Here is an 18,868-nt window from a genome sequence, read left to right on the forward strand (position 1 = left end):
GAGAATCCTAGACGTTTATTTTCTCGCGTAACCTCTCGATTTCAATCTTCTGGTCCTTCGGCTGAACCTATGCAGTTGGGTCATTCTCGTTTAACTCCTGAGGAGAGAGAGAAGAGAATCAAGTATAAACTCTGCCTTTATTGTGGGGATGCTGGACATGTTCTTAAACTTTGTTCTAAACGGTCGAGAAATGCCAGACCTTAGCTTGTTCAGGAGATGTCAGGCTGGGGGCTTTTCATCACTCTCTGTATTTTTGTTTTGATCAAGTTTGTTAGTTTCCTGTCAGTTTACACTGGTCCTCTAAAACTTCTCAGACTAATGCCCTTTTGGATTCAGGAGCTGCAGGAAACTTTATTTCTCTACATACTGTCAAACAGTTGGCTCTTCCTACTGTGCCTTTGGAGAACTCTATTATGATTACTGGTATTGATGGAGCTCGCCTCACCAATGGTTCTATTCAGTTTCACACTAAGCCACTTTGACTACAAGTAGGAGAACTCCATCGGGAGGAAATTTCCTTTCTTGTTCTACCTCTTACTACCAGTCCGCTTATTCTAGATTTATCGTGGCTTCATCACCACTCGCCACAACTAGATTGGCCATTTTCTCAGATTACAGCCTGGAGGAAAGTTTGTACAGGAAGATGTCTCACTCAAGTTAAGCCTTTGAGGACTCTTCTTACTTTACCAGACTCTAATACTTCTGTTTTGCCACCACAATATTCCTCGTTTGCTGATGTTTTTTATAAATCTAACTCTGAACGGTTGCCTCCTCATCGTCCATGGGATTGCCCCATTGATCTTATTCCAGGTAAAATGCCACCCAGAGGACGTGTTTATCCTTTATTATTGCCTGAGACTGAGGCTACCACCAATTATATTAAGGAAAATCTACAAAGAGGCTTTATTAGACCTTCCACCTCTCCAGCTGGGGCTGGTTTCTTCTTTGCAAAGAAGAAAGATGGAACCCTTCGTCCCTGCATTGATTATACAGGCTTGAATACCATCGGAGTAAAAAAAGAGATACCCTATTCCATTAATTACTGAATTATTGGATCACATTAAGGGTGCAAACATTTTTTCTAAATTAGACCTTCGAGGAGCATACAATTTTATTAGAATACGAGCTGGAGATGAATTTAAGACTGCATTCAACACACGAGATGGCCATTATGACTATCTTGTTATGCCTTTTGGTTTGTGCAATGCGCCTGCAGTCTTCCAGAGTTATGTCAATGGAATTTGACCTCCTGTATTCTTCTGTGGTAGTGTACCTTGAAGATATATTAATTTTTTCAAAAGATCTCCAGTCTCATTGCCTCCATGTTGCTGAAGTACTTTCTCGAGTACGGGAAAACAGTCTGTATTGTAAATGAGAGAAATGCTCCTTTGAAGTCAGTGAGATACCCTTCCTAGGGTATATTGTGTCTGGAACCGGTCTGCGGATGGATCCTGAGAAAGTTTGGGCTATTCTGGAGTGGCCTTATCCTAATACACTTAAAGCTATCCAACGGTTTTTGTTTTTTTTTGCTATATGAACCCCATCAATATATGAGATTGATTGTTTTATATTTCATATTGGAACAAGCATATTAAGTGGTATGTTTTTACATACTACAATACCCGGCTGTTATAATAATTATCAATTGGCTTACAGGACAATTAGTACTTGGGAGATATCAACATAGGTGCACCTATATATTTTGTTGATTTTAAGATAATATAGTCCGTGTTGTGAATTCAATATTGTACAACATTGTTTGGTACTGAGTATTGTTATCACAGTCTGTGTATTATATATGTTTAAATAAATGTGTTGGAATATTTACAGTGCTTTACCAGTTCATTGTGACTGAGATGCCATTGCACTTTTTTGGTTTTTCATTACTGATGTACCTGCTAGCAAAAATTATAATACCATCTGGGTTATCGTTGACCTTTTTTCCAAAATGGCACACTTCGTTCCTCTGGTTGGACTTCCTTCTTCTGATGTTTTGGCCCAACATTTTGTGAAAGAGATTTTTTGCCTTCATGGTTGTCCTCTAGAAATTGTCTCGGTTAGAGGGGTCCAATTTGTATCCAAGTTTAGGAGATCTCTGTGTCATCTTTTGGGAATCCGGCTAAAGTTTTCTTTTTCTTACCACCCTCAGACCAATGGGTAAACTGAGAGGGTTAACCAAGATTGAGAGACTTTTATTAGGATTTTTTCATCTACTAACCAAGAACATTGGGTCGATATGTTACCATGGGCTGAATTTGTGCATAACAATGCTTTTCAGGAATCAAATTTTGCGACTTTTTTTTTTCCATCATTTATGGCACACACCCTCGAATTCCTGAGTTTTCGGATTTACTCTCTACCCAGGTTTCAGCTGTTAACTCATTGAGACAGGACTTCCTTTCCACATGGGCACAAGCTCAAAGAGCATTGAAGAAATCTTCCTCTCGGTACAAATTATTTGCAGATAAGAAACGTAGAGCTGTGCCTCCTTTGAGAGTTGGTGACAAAGTCTGGCTGTCAACTAAGAATATTCGTCTCAGGGTTCCCTGTATGAAGTTCGCTCCTCGTTATATTGGTCCTTATAGGATCTCTCAAATTATTTCTCCAGTGTGTTTTAAACTTCAGCTTCCTTCAGCTCTTCAGATTACCAACACCTTCCATATCTGTCTTTTAAAACCTGTGGTCATAAATCGGTTCTCCTATACTATTACCTCTCATGTTCAGCCTGAGATTCAGCAAACTGAAGATTTCGAGATCAAGCAGTTATTGAATTCCAAGTACTCCAGAGGAGTATTGAAGTACTTAGTTGACTGGAAAGGTTTTGGTCCAGAGAAGAGATCTTGGGTACGAGCATCTGATGTCAATGCACCTCTTCTATTGAAGAAATTTCATGGCAAATTTCCCAGGAAGCCTGATCCTAGGTGTTTGGTGACCACCTTTAAAGGGGGGGGTACTGTCACACTCTGTTCCCCGGGTATCTCCACCCGAGCCTCCAAACACTGACTTTCACTTTAAATCTCTCTTCTTAGTACAGGCTGTCAGCTATGCCATGTACCTGTGATTACTTCACCTGTGTGTTAGTCAGTTCTGCTATTGGTCCCTCCTATCACCTTTTCAATACTGGTACTTGAAATCATACCTGACCTGATTCTGATGCCTCCTCTGTGTTCCACATCTCTGTGGTAAGCTGTGCTTTATTGCTGCTGTGTGTCTGGACTCCGCTAATTTCTGCGCACATGTTCAGCTTACCTGTGGTAATCGTTGTGATCAACATCCACTGCCTACTTGGCCTGCACCATTGACTACTGCTGCCGTGTTCCACATCTCTGTGGTAAGCTGTGCTTCATCGCTGCTGTGTATCTCGACTCTGCTAATCTCTGTGCACATGTTTCGCTTACCTGTGGTAATCGTTGTGATCAGCATCCACTGCCTACTCGGCCTGCACCATTGACTACTGCTGCCCTGTTCCACATCTCTGTGGTAAGCTGTGCTTCATCGCTGCTGTGTATCTCGACTTTGCTATTCTCTGTGCACCAGTTCCACTACCGTGGCAATCGTTATGATCAACGCCCGCTATTCATTCTGTCTACGCCGCTGATTACTGCTGTTTCGTTCCACATCCTTGTGGTAAGCTGTGGCTCATCGTTGCTGTACATAACTGGACTTTGCTGCTCTCTATGCACCAGTTCCACTACTTGTGGTAATCACTGTGATCAACACCCGCTACCTACTCGGCCTGCACTACTGACTACTGCTGCCTTTTTCCATAACCCTTTGGTAAGCTGTGGCCCATCGTTGCTGTATATATCTGGACTCTGCTGATCCCTGTGCACCAGTTCCATTATCGTGGCAATCGCTAAGATCAACGCCTGTTATCTATCCTGGCTACACCGCTGACTACTGCTGTTTCGTTCCACATCCCTGTGGTAAGCTGTGGCTCATTTTGCTGAATATGCCTGACTCTGCTGACCTCAGTGTACCTGTTTCACTTATCCGTGGGAACAACGCTTGCTATCTACTATATCAACATCGTTGTCTAATGCTGGGTCGCTTTACATCTCCGTAGCGAGCAGTGATTCATCGCTGCTGCATATTTGAATTTCATTGATCTGTTTATCTCCAGTAACTTCATTGAACTTTGTATTATGTTTCACTCCTTAGTGGTATAAGTGGTGACTTTGCTATTAGGCATTCAGTCTGCTTTATTGAACTTTATTGATGGTTCCTACTCTCTGCATATTATCATGATCATCATCTGCAGTTTACTCAACCTTCAGTGAACTTTGTATTATTGTCACGGGCACTAGGAGTCTTTACCCAGGGATCACCAGATGATGGACTTACCAGAGCAGTATAGGTGGTAATATGGTACTCTGGTAGCGGCGTGATCACGGAACAGGAGACAGCAGATGGTAGAGAATGCTCATAGAAAGTCTATGACTAGCAGCACTGGTAATATGTAGTAATAGTACACGAGGAACTGAATGGACAAGGGAAACGTGAGGGTAGTCAGTGGTCTGCGGATAGCAAGTTGTACCACTGCTATACTGAGGAGGAATGTCCAGAAGTAACGAGGAGGTGATGAGAGTCAGTGGTCTGCGTTTAGCAAGTTGTACTGCTGTCTAGGTGAGGGAATGGAATCCAGGTGGAGGTATCCGGGAAGTCAGTGGTCTGCGTTAGCAAGTTGTACCACTGCTATGTGAAAGGATACTGGAAACAGGTGACTCAGGAAACAGGGAACAGTGGTCTGCCTCTAGCAAGTTGTACCACTGAATATATATGTGAGGAGGAGCACGGGGAGAGAAATGCAATGCAGAGTATACACGGGCACACTGAACTTGATCCCACGATGATATGCACAATATAGTAATGACTGAACAGCATTGCACAATAATACAAAGTCACAAGAACTATCCAGTCAAAAGGTAACACAGTCAAATGATGGCAAAAGTCTCAGCGGATAGTAAACTCCAGAGGAGAACAACTCAGTCCAGCAAGATATGCAATACACCAGCACAGTCAATGAGAAGTATGCATACCGTGGTTCAGGAGAGCAGGCTGTCAGACAGAAGTGCAGAGATACCTGGATGGCGGGAGGCCGGCAGGATACGAAGTCCCAGGAGGGTAGAAGCGGTAATCAAGTAGGTGCAGCGCACAGGTAGGTAGACCAGCAGGGATAGAAACAAATACTCAGGAAGCAGTAGTATATAGAACTGAACACCTGGAGAACACTGAAGAGTAGAGATGGTCTAAACGAGATGAAAGCAGCGGGGCGTTGATCCAATGCAGACAGGCGAGTTGACACAAGCGGAGACACTGTAGAAGCACGGAGAGCGGATCAGCTGGCTGCAGACGCGAGGAGTACTGGAGGGTTGCGATGAGCAGGGAACTGCAGATACACGGAGGCAGCGGATAGGAATCAGCTGGAGCAGTCACGATGAAACACAGGAGAGTTGAGGTGAGCAGGATACTGTAGATACACGGAGGCAGCGGATAGGAATCAGCTGGTGCAGTCACGATGCAACACGGGAGAGTTGAAGTGAGCAGGATACTGTAGATACACGGAGGCAGCGGATAGGAATCAGCTGGTGCAGTCACGATGAAACACGGGAGAGTTGAAGTGAGCAGGATACTGTAGATACACGGAGGCAGCGGATAGGAATCAGCTGGTGCAGTCACGATGAAACACAGGGGAAATGAAGTGGTCTGGAAACCACAAACGAACAACAGGAATCAGCAGGAGCTGAACACACGAGGAAAACACAGGAACACCTTCAGAGGCTCATGGGGAATGAGACTCCAAGATCAGGCAACGAGGTATTGACCTCAGGTGCTTTAAATAGGGAGTGTTGCCTGATCAGCCAATTAACTAAAAGGAACATGAACTGAAGGTTTGAAAGGGCTGCACATGCGCAGACCCTCAGGATGGTGGACGGCCACGGTTCCTAAACACACGAGAAGTAGCACTCACAGTCCGGTGAGTGACAGTACCCCCCCTTTTAAAGGTGGGCACAGAACACCTGGAACCGGGTTTGTCCAGAAACTTGGAATAAAACTTCTTAAGAAGAGCTGGAGCGTTGAGATCTTCAGCTTTGATCCATGAACGCTCCTCAGGACCAAAGCCCCTCCAATGAACGAGGAAACGAAGAACTCCTCGCGAAATTTTTGCATCCAATATATGAGTAATCTCAAAGTCTTCCTCCTGATGAATTTGAACTGGCTGAGGTGCTGAAGGAGGGACCGAGAAACCGTTGATGATGAGAGGTTTGAGCAAGGACACATGGAAGGCGTTGGAAATACGAAGATTCTTAGGAAGTAGAAGTTTGAAACAAACTGGATTGATCACTTGAATGATCCTATACGGACCAATAAAACGAGGAGCGAATTTCATAGATGGAACCTTCAAACGAATATTTTTGGTAGATAACCAGACACGATCTCTAATTTTCAGTGGTGGAATAGCCCGCCTCTTTTTATCTGCAAAAGACTTATATTTGGCAGATGTTTTCTTTAAACAGGTTTTGACCTGAGACCAAATATTTTTGAAGGTTTGGCAAACAGTCTCTACAGCAGGAACTTGGGTGGGAGGGAGGGCAGGAAATTCCGGAAAAGACGGATGGTGACCGTAAACCACAAGCAGTTGACTTTTTGAAGATGACTCCTGAGATCCATCTTCAACGTCCGAGTACGTCACGAATGCCCAATGAGGAGAAAGGCGTTCAGACTGAACCTTATCGCACAGATCCGTAGATGAAGGATCCTGTGGAGGGAGACCTGGTGGACCCGGTGAAATAGACGACTGCTGTATTTTGAATGGAACAACTTGAGAGAGACAACGATGATGACATTCAGCTCCCCAAGACGTAACTTGAGAAGTGTGCCAGTCAATCTGGGGAGATTGACGTTGAAGCCATGGAAGGCCTAATACAATCGGACTTGTAGTAACAGGAAGAATTAGAAATGAAATTTCTTCTTGGTGTAATACACCAATTTTGAAGGGTTACTGGAGACGTACTCTGGGTGATGAGACCATTGACAATGCGTGATCCATCTATAGCAGTCACAGTAATAGGTGTCTTTAAAGTAATCACTGGTAGGGACCATTGATTCACGAGGGATTCTGAAATAAAGTTTCCCGCAGCTCCAGAGTCAATAAGTGCTTGGGACTTAAAGGATTTGGTAGCAAAGGAAACTGAAACCTCAAAAGCACAGACTTTTAATTTCGAAGAACAAGGAGAGGACTCCAGGAACCCTAACCTTATCTCCCCAGTATTGGTTAGAGCCCGGCATTTCCTGGGACATGAATTGAGCATATGCGTGGTATCAGCACAATAGATACAAAGTCTATTTTTTACTCTTCGGTCCCTCTCCTCTGAAGTTAATTTGGAGCGTCCTATCTCCATGGGTATCACAGGAGATGAAGCTGGACGAAGTTGAGAAGTTGAACGAAGAGGTGCTTTAACTGAAGTTGTTTTTTCAGCCTCCCTTTCACGGAATCTCATGTCTACTCAATGACAAAGAGAAATCAAATCTTCTAAGGAAGTAGGTAGTTCTTGAGTAGTCAGTGCATCTTTAATTTTATCGGAGAGCCCCTGCCAGAAGGCGGCAATTAACGCTTCAGTGTTCCACTGAAGCTCAGAGGCTAATATCCTAAATTGAATGACGTACTGTCCTACTGTACGAGAACCCTGACGTAAACGGAGAATGTTGGATGCAGCAGAGATGACACGACCTGGTTCATCGAATACACTTCGAAACGTGGAAATAAATTTGGCACTATCCTGTAATAATGGATCGTTTCTTTCCCACAGAGGGGAAGCCCATGCGAGAGCTTGTCCAGAAAACAATGAAATAAGATAGGCCACTCTGGAACGATGGGTAGAAAAATTTTGAGGTTGGAGCTCAAAATGAACAGAGCATTGGTTGAGAAAACCCCTACAAGTTTTGGGGTCTCCATCATACTTTGACGGAGTAGGCAGGTGAAGCGTGGAAGCCGTAGACACCTGGGATGGCACTGGGGAAACGGAGGAAAGCACAGGAGCATCAACATTAGCTGTGATATTCTGTCCAGATGTTGCTTGGGAGGCTAACGCCTGGTAACATTGTAGTAACAGCTGTTGGCGAGCATCCTGTTGCTCCATACGGGTGGCCAGATGCTGCAGCATCTCTTTAGCTGTAGGTTCCAAATCTGGGTCTGTCATGGCCTGATCTTACTGTCACGGGCACTAGGAGTCTTTACCCAGGGATCACCAGATGATGGACTTACCAGAGCAGTATAGGTGGTAATATGGTACTCTGGTAGCGGGGTGATCACGGAACAGGAGACAGCAGATGGTAGAGAATGCTCGTAGAAAGTCTATGACTAGCAGCACTGGTAATATGTAGTAATAGTACACGAGGAACTGAATGGACAAGGGAAACGTGAGGGTAGTCAGTGGTCTGCGGATAGCAAGTTGTACCGCTGTCTAGGTGAAGGAATGGAATCCAGGTGGAGGTATCCGGGAAGTCAGTGTCTGCGTTAGCAAGTTGTACCACTGCTATGTGAAAGGATACTGGAAACAGGTGACTCAGGAAACAGGGAACAGTGGTCTGCCTCTAGCAAGTTGTACCACTGAATATATATGTGAGGAGGAGCACGGGAAGAGAAATGCAATGCAGTGTATACACGGGCACACTGAACTTGATCCCACGATGATATGCACAATATAGTAATGACTGAACAGCACTGCACAATAATACAAAGTCACAAGAACTATCCAGGCAAAAGGTAACACAGTCAAATGATGGCAATAGTCTCAGCGGATAGTAAACTCCAGAGGAGAACAACTCAGTCCAGCAAGATATGCAATACACCAGCACAGTCAATGAGAAGTATGCATATCGTGGTTCAGGAGAGCAGGCTGTCAGACAGAAGTGCAGAGATACCTGGACGGCGGGAGGCCGGCAGGATACGAAGTCCCAGGAGGGTAGAAGCGGTAATCAAGTAGGTGCAGCGCACAGGTAGGTAGACCAGCAGGGATAGAAACAAATACTCAGGAAGCAGTAGTATATAGAACTGGACACCTGGAGAACACTGAAGAGTAGAGATGGTCTAAACGAGATGAAAGCAGCGGGGCGTTGATCCAATGCAGACAGGTGAGTTGACACAAGCGGAGACACTGTAGAAGCACGGAGAGCGGATCAGCTGGCTGCAGACGCGAGGAGTACTGGAGGGTTGCGATGAGCAGGGAACTGCAGATACACGGAGGCAGCGGATAGGAATCAGCTGGAGCAGTCACGATGAAACACAGGAGAGTTGAGGTGAGCAGGATACTGTAGATACACGGAGGCAGCGGATAGGAATCAGCTGGTGCAGTCACGATGCAACACGGGAGAGTTGAAGTGAGCAGGATGCTGTAGATACACGGAGGCAGCGGATAGGAATCAGCTGGTGCAGTCACGATGAAACACGGTAGAGTTGAAGTGAGCAGGATACTGTAGATACACGGAGGCAGCGGATAGGAATCAGCTGGTGCAGTCACGATGAAACACGGGAGAGTTAAAGTGAGCAGGATACTTTAGATACACGGAGGCAGCGGATAGGAATCAGCTGGTGCAGTCACGATGAAACACAGGAGAGTTGAAGTGGACTGCAAACTGAAGTAGCACAGAGGCAGCGGATAGGAATCAGCTGGTGCAGTCACGATGAAACACAGGGGAGATTAAGTGGTCTGGAAACCACAAACGAACAACAGGAATCAGCAGGAGCTGAACACACGAGGAAAACACAGGAACACCTTCAGAGGCTCATGGGGAATGAGACTCCAAGATCAGGCAACGAGGTATTGACCTTAGGTGCTTTAAATAGGGAGTGTTGCCTGATCAGCCAATTAACTAAAAGGAACATGAACTGAAGGTTTGAAAGGGCTGCACATGCGCAGACCCTCAGGATGGTGGACGGCCACGGTTCCTAAACACACGAGAAGTAGTACTCACAGTCCGGTGAGTGACAATTATATTTTACAATAAAGTGGTAATCCTTATTATCACCATTTGATGTTCGAATTGGATTTCTTCTGCTATTAAGTCTGTTCTCCATCTGTCTCACTGGGAACTTCCCTGGAGGGCCACGACCTGCAGGGTGGAAACTGCTGAATCCCAAATTTCCTTGCGGGAGTCTCTGGTGAATACCTTCCAACTTGTTATACTCGCGCCTTTGGTGAAGTCTAACTAATACCAGTCGAGACAGCAGGATCTCACTTTTCTTTTCGTGAGCTAACCTGACAATTCTCCACTGTGCTGGACTAAATGACATTCCTTGCCTTTCCCAATGTCATGACTTGTGGAGTAAACATGGATGGCTTTTCGCTGTTCCTCCATCCTTAGAAGCATATAAATGGTGTAATTCCACCTTGTTACCACCTGTTGCTTCAGTTGGTGGCAGGGCAAATTAAATTGTTATTGTAGTTGCTACAATGTCCTCATGCTGTTGCAGAATGCCGAAAAAATCTATGGGGTGAAAGAATAGGAAGGAAAAGCCATTTAGAAAGGAGAAAGAGCCGGACTTTGACCTCCCTACGGAGGTCTCAGACCCTGCCAGAGTCTGAGCCAGTTGGCATTGTTCATCCGACGTCCCTCCATATACCTCAACTTCCACACCACGTGGAGAATGTCACCCACCACCACTTCACAAGGAAGGATTTTATGTCTGATGGACACCTGACACCATGCAATCCACGTGAAATATCTAACCACTAAACAGACTAGAAAAAGGGTACAGAAATCAAAAGCCCTCCACCTGGCCTTGAATGCCCCCATTCAGGGTAACTAAGCCCAAAAAGGCAGGGCATCCCCAAGTACCCAGAGACTCTTTTATAAACCTCTACATTAAAGGGACACTGAAGCAAGAAATGGTCCATAGTCTCCTGCACCCCTAGACACTCCACCCGTGGGCAGCCACGATCATCAGCATTTCTATACTTGAGATTCCCTCTCACGTAGAGTCTCCCCTGAAAGGAGAGCCAGGCAATATCCCAAAGCTTCAACAGGATTCCCCCCGAATTGATCAGAGAAAGCCCCGCCGAACTCACATCACCCGGGAAGTCTCTCAGGGACAGCGGGACCCAGAAATGGGAGTGCAGGACTCTCTTCTCCAGCTCCCTTCTAGAAGAGCTCCCGACTTCCCCCACCCCCAGGTCCCAAAGCCTTGTTACCTTCAATCCCAAGGAAATGTAGGCTGGGAGATACCCGTGCCAGACCCGGAAGCTTTTCACCTTGCCCCCCCATACCATGCACTAAGGAAGGTATCCAACCAAACCCTGAAGCCACCCACCCACCGAGGAGGGGTCTCAACTAGAAGACTGCTCAGGTGCAACTTTAAAAAAGTTGTGATGAAGAAAAGCACTGGGTTAATCATGCCCAGGCCACCCTCCCTCCTCTATCGATAGGTCACAGCCCGCCTGACCAGGTTCAGCCTATTCCTCCAGAGTAACTGTAAGAAAACTGCGTAAACCCTAGACCATAAAGATTCCGGCAAAAGGCACACATAGCTGATATACAAGAATTGAGAGGGATAAAGCAACTGGCCGGAAACCTGCATCATGCGTCTATTAAAAAGTACCTTTACCAAAATCTTCCTATCGGTATTGAGAAGAGCGATGGGGCGCCAGTTCTCAACACACGATTTATCCTTCGCCTTAGACAACCAAATTAGGGCGGAAACCCTCATTAAGGGAGGCAATAAACCTCTACCCAGGCTCTCATTAAAGACTTCCGCGAGGCATGGGGCCAGGATGTCCCCAAAGGTTTTAAAAAACTCAGATGTCAGACCATCCAGGCCCGGGGCTTTCTTCATAGATAAACCATCTATCGCCATCCTGACCCCGTCCACCGTTACCTTACTGCCCAAGGACTCAAGCGAGCCGCTTAGGTCTCCACGACCAGGGGTTTCCCTCAGGAACTGGTCCATCTTTTGTCTGTCAAGTGACTTCTCCGACAGTAGAAGGACCACACGACACCAAGGATGCTCTCCTTATCCTCCCTGAGCACACCCCCAGCGCTGTGCAAGCCCCTCACCTCCTTAACATCTACCGAGTTCCAACAGCTCTGGAAGGGGTCGGGTGAATGGTACTTCCCATAGTCCCTCTCCAGAATCAAGGAAGAGTACCGGTCATATTGTATCTCTCTCATCTGAGCCTTCACTCGGGAGATCTCCCCACCGTCCCCCTGGCCAGAGATCAAGAATCCGAGTTTCCTTCTCAGCGCCAGGTAGGTACATTCTTTTAACAAGTTATTTCGGGCTACCAGTCCACGGAAAAAACCCTAGGTCCTCTTTTTAAGCATCTTTTTAAGCATCTCCCACCATTCAGACCTACTCCAACCCACTTCCAAAAGTGTTTCGTGGGATTCAAAGAAGTCCCTAAAGGACTGTGTTATCACCTACTCCTCTAGGAGCTTAGAGTTCAAGCGCCAGAGGTCCCTACCCTTCTGAAGAGTCTCCGATGCATTCAAGGACACAGAGAGGTAAACGTGATCGGAGAACTCTACTGGCCTCAGCTCAGGAGCCAAGGTTTTCGAGCTCTCCTTAACGAAAAACCTATCTATCCTAGACCTACAGCTACCTCTAAAGTTGAACCCTGTGTGGTCCGGGAAATGGCGAATATGCACATCCACCAAACCAGCCTGATTAATTATGCTAGCTAAAAAATGTGAGTCATAGCCCAGAGAAGTCCTTGAACCTCCCCTGTCTTTAGTCCTAATGAAAGTTTTAAAGTCACCACCAAAGACTATCTGCCGGGCTGAAAAAAGGTATGGCTTTATCGCACCTAAAAGGCACTTCCTTTCCACCTGGATTGGAGACCATAGACATTAATCAACCTCAGGTCGTGCCCTCTCAGATTGACATCCAAGATCATGCACCTACCTACCTCTAGTTCTACAACTCGCTGGATGGTTGTCATGCCGGTAAAAAGCACCGCCACCCCACCGTACGGCTCGGCTTTATGAAGGTCAGCCAGCTGACCCAATCTAGTCTACTGCAAAAATAAAAAATCAGCCTCAACCGTGCTGAAAAAATCAAAGGCCATATAGCAAGCTCGTTCGGAAACGTATAGATGCCACATTAATGGTGGCAAATCTAATGGGCTCGGAAGCCATTCTTCAGAGCTATAAAGTAGGAATCAGCTGACTTCTTTTTTACCTGTTTGGCAGAGTCCTCATCCGAGGACCCATACCTCTTGCAACTTAGGCCCGCTGGCAAGGCCTTCCCCTCCTGAAGAATAACCTCTTCACCAGAAGGGGGGCCCCACCAGACCCAACATTGGCCACCACGACTGACAATTTAGCCCCAGAAGTTGGGGTACTAGGAGGAATGTTAGTGGGCAAGACTCTCGACAACACTGACACCTGACTCACAGGAGCTACAAGGAGAGGGAAAGGATGAACAGGGTTGGGAGGTGGAGGAAGGGGAAGAGGGACGGGAATAGAAGTCAGGCTTTGGGAAAGGACCAAACAAACGTAGAGGCAGGGACAGAACCTGAACCGGCAACCAAGCCCATACCATGCACTAAGGAAGCCGATCTGACCCAGAAGGGAACAGAGCAGACACAGAGGCAGGAGAAACAGGAAGGGGGGCCAGATCAGGGTCAAGGTGGGGAATAGGAGCTGGGGCTAATTCTTCCACAGAGGAAGGACCCTTGGGGGGCAATGATTTAAGAAAGGCCCTCGGGGACTTTGATTTTTCTCTGGGTTTCTTATTTACTGCTATATCACCTAGGACAGGGCCGGAACGCTTCCTTCTCTTGCTGCTAGTACTTTGTCTAAGAACTAGATACCCCTCATTTGTTCTTACAACCTCCCCCTCCTCTGATTCCTCCCCCTCACTAGATAAGAACTGGAACTTATTAGACAAAACCAGGTTCTTTTCCATTCTTGATTTGTTCTGCCTAATACTCTTTTTTGGCTCCACACATTCCTTGCCTGTGGAAGAAACTTTGGTACTAGGGCCAGGCTGCTCGGCTCTTGTCAGAAAGGGGGGGGGATTGATACAGACTTCAGCGGCTCAGTGGAGACTGGATCGACAGGTTTCACCATACCCTCACCTCTCTGCGCCTCTTCTATCCCCTCAGCGGCCTGTACCAACAGCTCATCAGCTATTTCTGTCCCACACAAGTTACATCTAATACTGCTACAGGAACGGGTTTCGTGCCCGGTATCCCCACACTTTTGATGTGGGCAATTGGCGCTGAGGTGGCGGAAGTCACCACAGTGGTGGCACATCCTCGGCTGACCCGGATAAAAGCACTGATTCCTGTCTCTCCCCAGGAAGGCAGCACTTGGGATGTGGACCAGACCAGCCTCCGTGCACCGCAGGTCTACCATGGCGGACCATCCACCACCCCAGACACCATGGCTTGGGTCAGGCACCTTCACAAGTGGGGACACCAGGCACGCGTACACCCCACCCAAAAGGCTAAGTCAGCTACAGGGATAGACTTGTTTCTAATCAGGATGGTAATCTTGACCCTTTCCTGTCTGGTGACAGCAATAGCTTTAAAATTTGCCCACGGATCCCATCCCCTACATCCACCCCATCGGCCCCAGAACGCCTGCAGCCCCTGATATGTCATAAAGCGGACATCATACTCGGGGGTCCCGAAGGGATGGATGCAGGAAAAGAGATCTGCTGGGTTCTTTCCCCATGTACCTTAGCTGTACAATATTCCTTCTCTTGGGGGGTTGGCCTGTGAGAGACAGGCCCCCAGACTGAGGACCCCTAGGAAGATGGCCACTGGAAGGAGGTGCCACAGGTCTTTGTGCACCCGATACCACCCAGGCATAAGAAGTTGGCCCCGGAACTGGACCCTGACCATACACCGGGGGTACCAGACTAATTGAGCGGCAAACAGGGGTGACCGACCCGGGGCCGGTCCAGACATCAGGGTTATGCCTTACCACGGCGGGTGAAATTGGACCCACCAACTCCCCCCCAGTGCTGATACTGGACTTAGCTTGATGCCCCCTGGAACTTCACCGCATTTTCCTTGGTCACTTGGTCGATTAGAACAGCAGCTTTTTTAGCCCTCTCTGTCACCTGGAGGGGCCCGTATATAGTATCAATAATTTTTGACTGCGCCGGGCTAAAAGGTATTCCAATACAGTTGCTAATAGGGGCGATACGGCCTGCAGCTATAGAATGCTTACTGGACTCAAGTCCTGCTGCTCACATCAGCGAGCACCTCAGCATCAGGGAGAGGGGAGCTATTGCTAGCAAAGACAGGAGTAGATAATCCACCGTTATTAATCCCTGCACCAACCTCTAATGCTGCAGTATCAGGGAACAACATATCAGTGCCTGTTTTAAACTTAGTAGAGACAACATCAACAACAGATATGGCATCAGAGATCTCGTCATCATCAACCGATCTCACTGGTACTACTTTACACATCTCATTCATACCTGCCTCCTGGAGAGAGGAGCCTGATGCTACTGTATCCACCCTCAGCCTCGGGATAACCGGATCAGGACTGCCAGCCATGACCGGAAGTGACGCCAGAGGTAAGACTGCCGAACCAGCCACAGTAACTACGGCCGATGCAACAACCACCCCAGCACCAACTACAGGCCCCACGGGTTCCTTCACGGGCGGCTCCCCCTCCTGCCTCCTGATTTTATCATACAGGGAGTCTACCCCCGCATCAGCAGGAGTACCCATCACCGGGTTAGCAGGTAAACATGATTGATCACAGGCTGAGGCATCCACATTACAGGACTCCATGTGTTGTAGCTGCTCAGTCAGGCATTGCAGATTTTGCTCTTTCAGTAACAAAATAGCCAAAAGTTCCTCTATCTCCAAACGCATAACTACTCTATCCGTGTTAAAAGCCTGATTGCTCTTTTTTTTCAGTGCGGATATTTGTCTTTTCAACTTCACTATATCAGAGATTAGCCTCTCTTGACGTTCCTTGGTAATTGGCTCTTCGACCTCCGACTCGGATAAGTCAATACTACCAGGATCCACATCAGCGTCAAGAGGTTTCTCTCCAGATGTCACGGAGTGATCCACTGAAGGCTGTCCCGGATTTCTGCTTGCGGTAACTCCGGATCACCCACACCAGTTGTAATTTCACGGGTCACATCAGGCAGTACCACGGATGCTGGGGAGTCCAGCTAGTTAGACTGCACAGATGGGCCCCCCACGGTCCTCGGTTTTGTAGACACCGGGACTTGTTCACTTGTACCACTCGGAGAGGAGTCCAACATGTTAAACGGCACAAACGGATATATCGCGATCCCCAGTTGCATAGTCACTGGGACCACATTGGCTTTATTCAGTTGCCCCACCATGTTTAACTTCACAGGTGGGAATTCAATGCCGGCACCTAGTTGCCTCACTAGGGCCTATATAAGGGATGAGTCCTCAAATACAGCCTCCCCTGTATTCAAGTCCATACAGGAGGAGCATTCTTCACCCAAAGTCATAGCTAAAGGCCCCGAGATCTCCCCCATGGTGTTGCTTGGGGGGGCATCAGCAATAAGGCTGGAAGCTTGACTGCAGCTTTCCATGCTAGAGGGGTCATCAACCATGCTGGCTAAGATGTTTTGAGGCTGCAGATGGGAAGAATTTACCCCAGAGATCACACTTTCTGCAGGTGGAATAGGCCTGGAAACCTGGGGGCTTTCCTCCTCGCCTCCCCCAGGATCCTCCATCCTCACTGGATCAAACAAAAGTACTATTCTGGGTCTGCAGGAGCTTTCCAACACACAACCTACTTGATGGAATTCATCCTGCTGTAATGCTTTCACAATATTGGTAGCGTTATCAGAAATTACATATCCTGAGGAGAGTCCAAGTGGGATAAGCCATGTTGCTATGACATCCTTTAGTTTTTGTAACAGATTGTCAGCTGTATGCCTCTTAGTGAAGCCAGGGATACATAGAGTAGCCCGCCTCTGAAAAATGTGCCGTACTGGTGTACATGCTGCTGCTGTTCCTGCTGGTGAAGGCGAATCACCAATCCATTGGGCTGTCACAGTCATATAATCTTTAGTTTGCCCAGTTCTGCTTGTCCACATATCTGTGGTTAAGTGATAGTGAGTAGAATGGCATTTTGTAACCCAATAATTATATTTTTATGAACCTTCTGGTAGAGGTGAGGAATAGCTTTTCTAGTAAAATTGTGTTGTGATGGAATTTGGTAGCGGGGACACAAGGCATCAAGTAGCTGTCTAAAACCAGCTGCATTAATAATGGATATTGGACGCAGATCTAATACTAGCATAGTCGCCATGGCCTCTGTAATCTGCTTTGCGACTGGGTGAGAGCTTTCATACTTTCTTCCTCTTGCAGAGGATTGTTTAACAGACAACTGCTGTAAACTACTAGAAGTCTTCTTCTTGGTCTGCTTCTGGGATGAAGATTAACCCCCAGCAGCAGCAGCAGCAGCAGCAGGACTAATGCTCAAGAATTCTTCTGAGGAATCCAGGATATTGGAGGAGTCATCTAGCCTTAGCAGCTTGGATGCAGGACTAACTCCGATCTCTACTGAGGATATTGATGAGGAATGTGTTGTACATTGCAGGTGCCGGGATCTAGTTGATGATGGACCGCTTGTTGCTATTTTTTAGCATAAGTTTCCAATTTTCCCAACAGCTTGCCATGAACTCGTTTCAAATGACGTAACATGGATGAGTTTCCTAAATGGTTAAGGTCCTTACCTCTACTGACTGTGGCTTTACAAACGCTACAAATGGCTAGACAACTGTTGTCAGGATATGAGCAAAAATAATTCTACACATAAGAGGTGGATTTTTTGGTCTTATGCCCAGGCATGACAATGGCCTTTGTCTTATCTCTGGCAAGAACTGCTTCCATTGGCGCAGGACTTAAACAAACAACATCATCCTCATCAACATCCTCATTAGCAACTTTGTCAGCTACACAAATATCTCCCTCATCCTGTTGCAATTCCAAAGTGGCATTTTCTATTTGTGTATCCTTGGCTACACTTGGGATGCTCATCATGATACACAGAGTAGCCTACCTTGGAGAAATCTGGCATAGTTGGGTACATGGTGCTGCCCAATAATTACATTTTTATGAACCTTCTGGTAGAGGTCAGGAATAGCTTTTCTAGTAAAATGGTGTTGTGATGGAATTTGGTAACATGGACACAAGAAATCAATTAAAAGCCAACTGCATTAATAGTGGATATTGGACGCAGATCTAATACTAGCATAGTGGCCATGGCGTCTGTGATCCGCATTGCGACTGGGTGACAGCCTTCATACTTGCTTCCTCTTGCAAAGGATTATTTAACAGTCAATTGTTGTGAACTACTAGTAGCCTTCTTCTTGGTCTGCTTCAGGAATGAAGATCCACCCCCAGCAGCAGCAGCATGGGCACTAACACTAAAGAATTCTTCTGAGGAATCCTGGATAGTGGAGGAGTCATCTAACCTTAGTAACTTGGATGCAGGACTAACTCCGATCGCTAGTGAGGATATTGATGAGAACAGTGTTGTGGGTGTAGAGTGCAGGTGCAGGGATCTAGGTGAGATAAGGGAGCTAGCTGATGCTGGACTGCTTGTTGTTATTTTTTTAGCATAAGTTTCAGATTTTACCAAAAGCTTCCCATGAACTCCCTTCAAATGGCGTAAGATAGATGAGGGTCCTAGATGGTTAAGGTCTCTACTGATTGTGGCTTTACAAACGTTACAATTGGCTAGACAACTGTTGTCGGGATTTGGGTAAAAATAATTCCACACATAAGAGGTTGACATTTTGGTTTTATGCCCATGCATGGCAATTGTCTTCTTACTACAGGGAAGAACTGCTTCCACAGGTACAGAACTCACACAAACAACATCATCGTCATAAACATCCTCATTA

This window comes from Mixophyes fleayi, chromosome 3 (genome assembly GCF_038048845.1).
Source record: "Mixophyes fleayi isolate aMixFle1 chromosome 3, aMixFle1.hap1, whole genome shotgun sequence".
NCBI lineage: Eukaryota > Metazoa > Chordata > Amphibia > Anura > Limnodynastidae > Mixophyes > Mixophyes fleayi.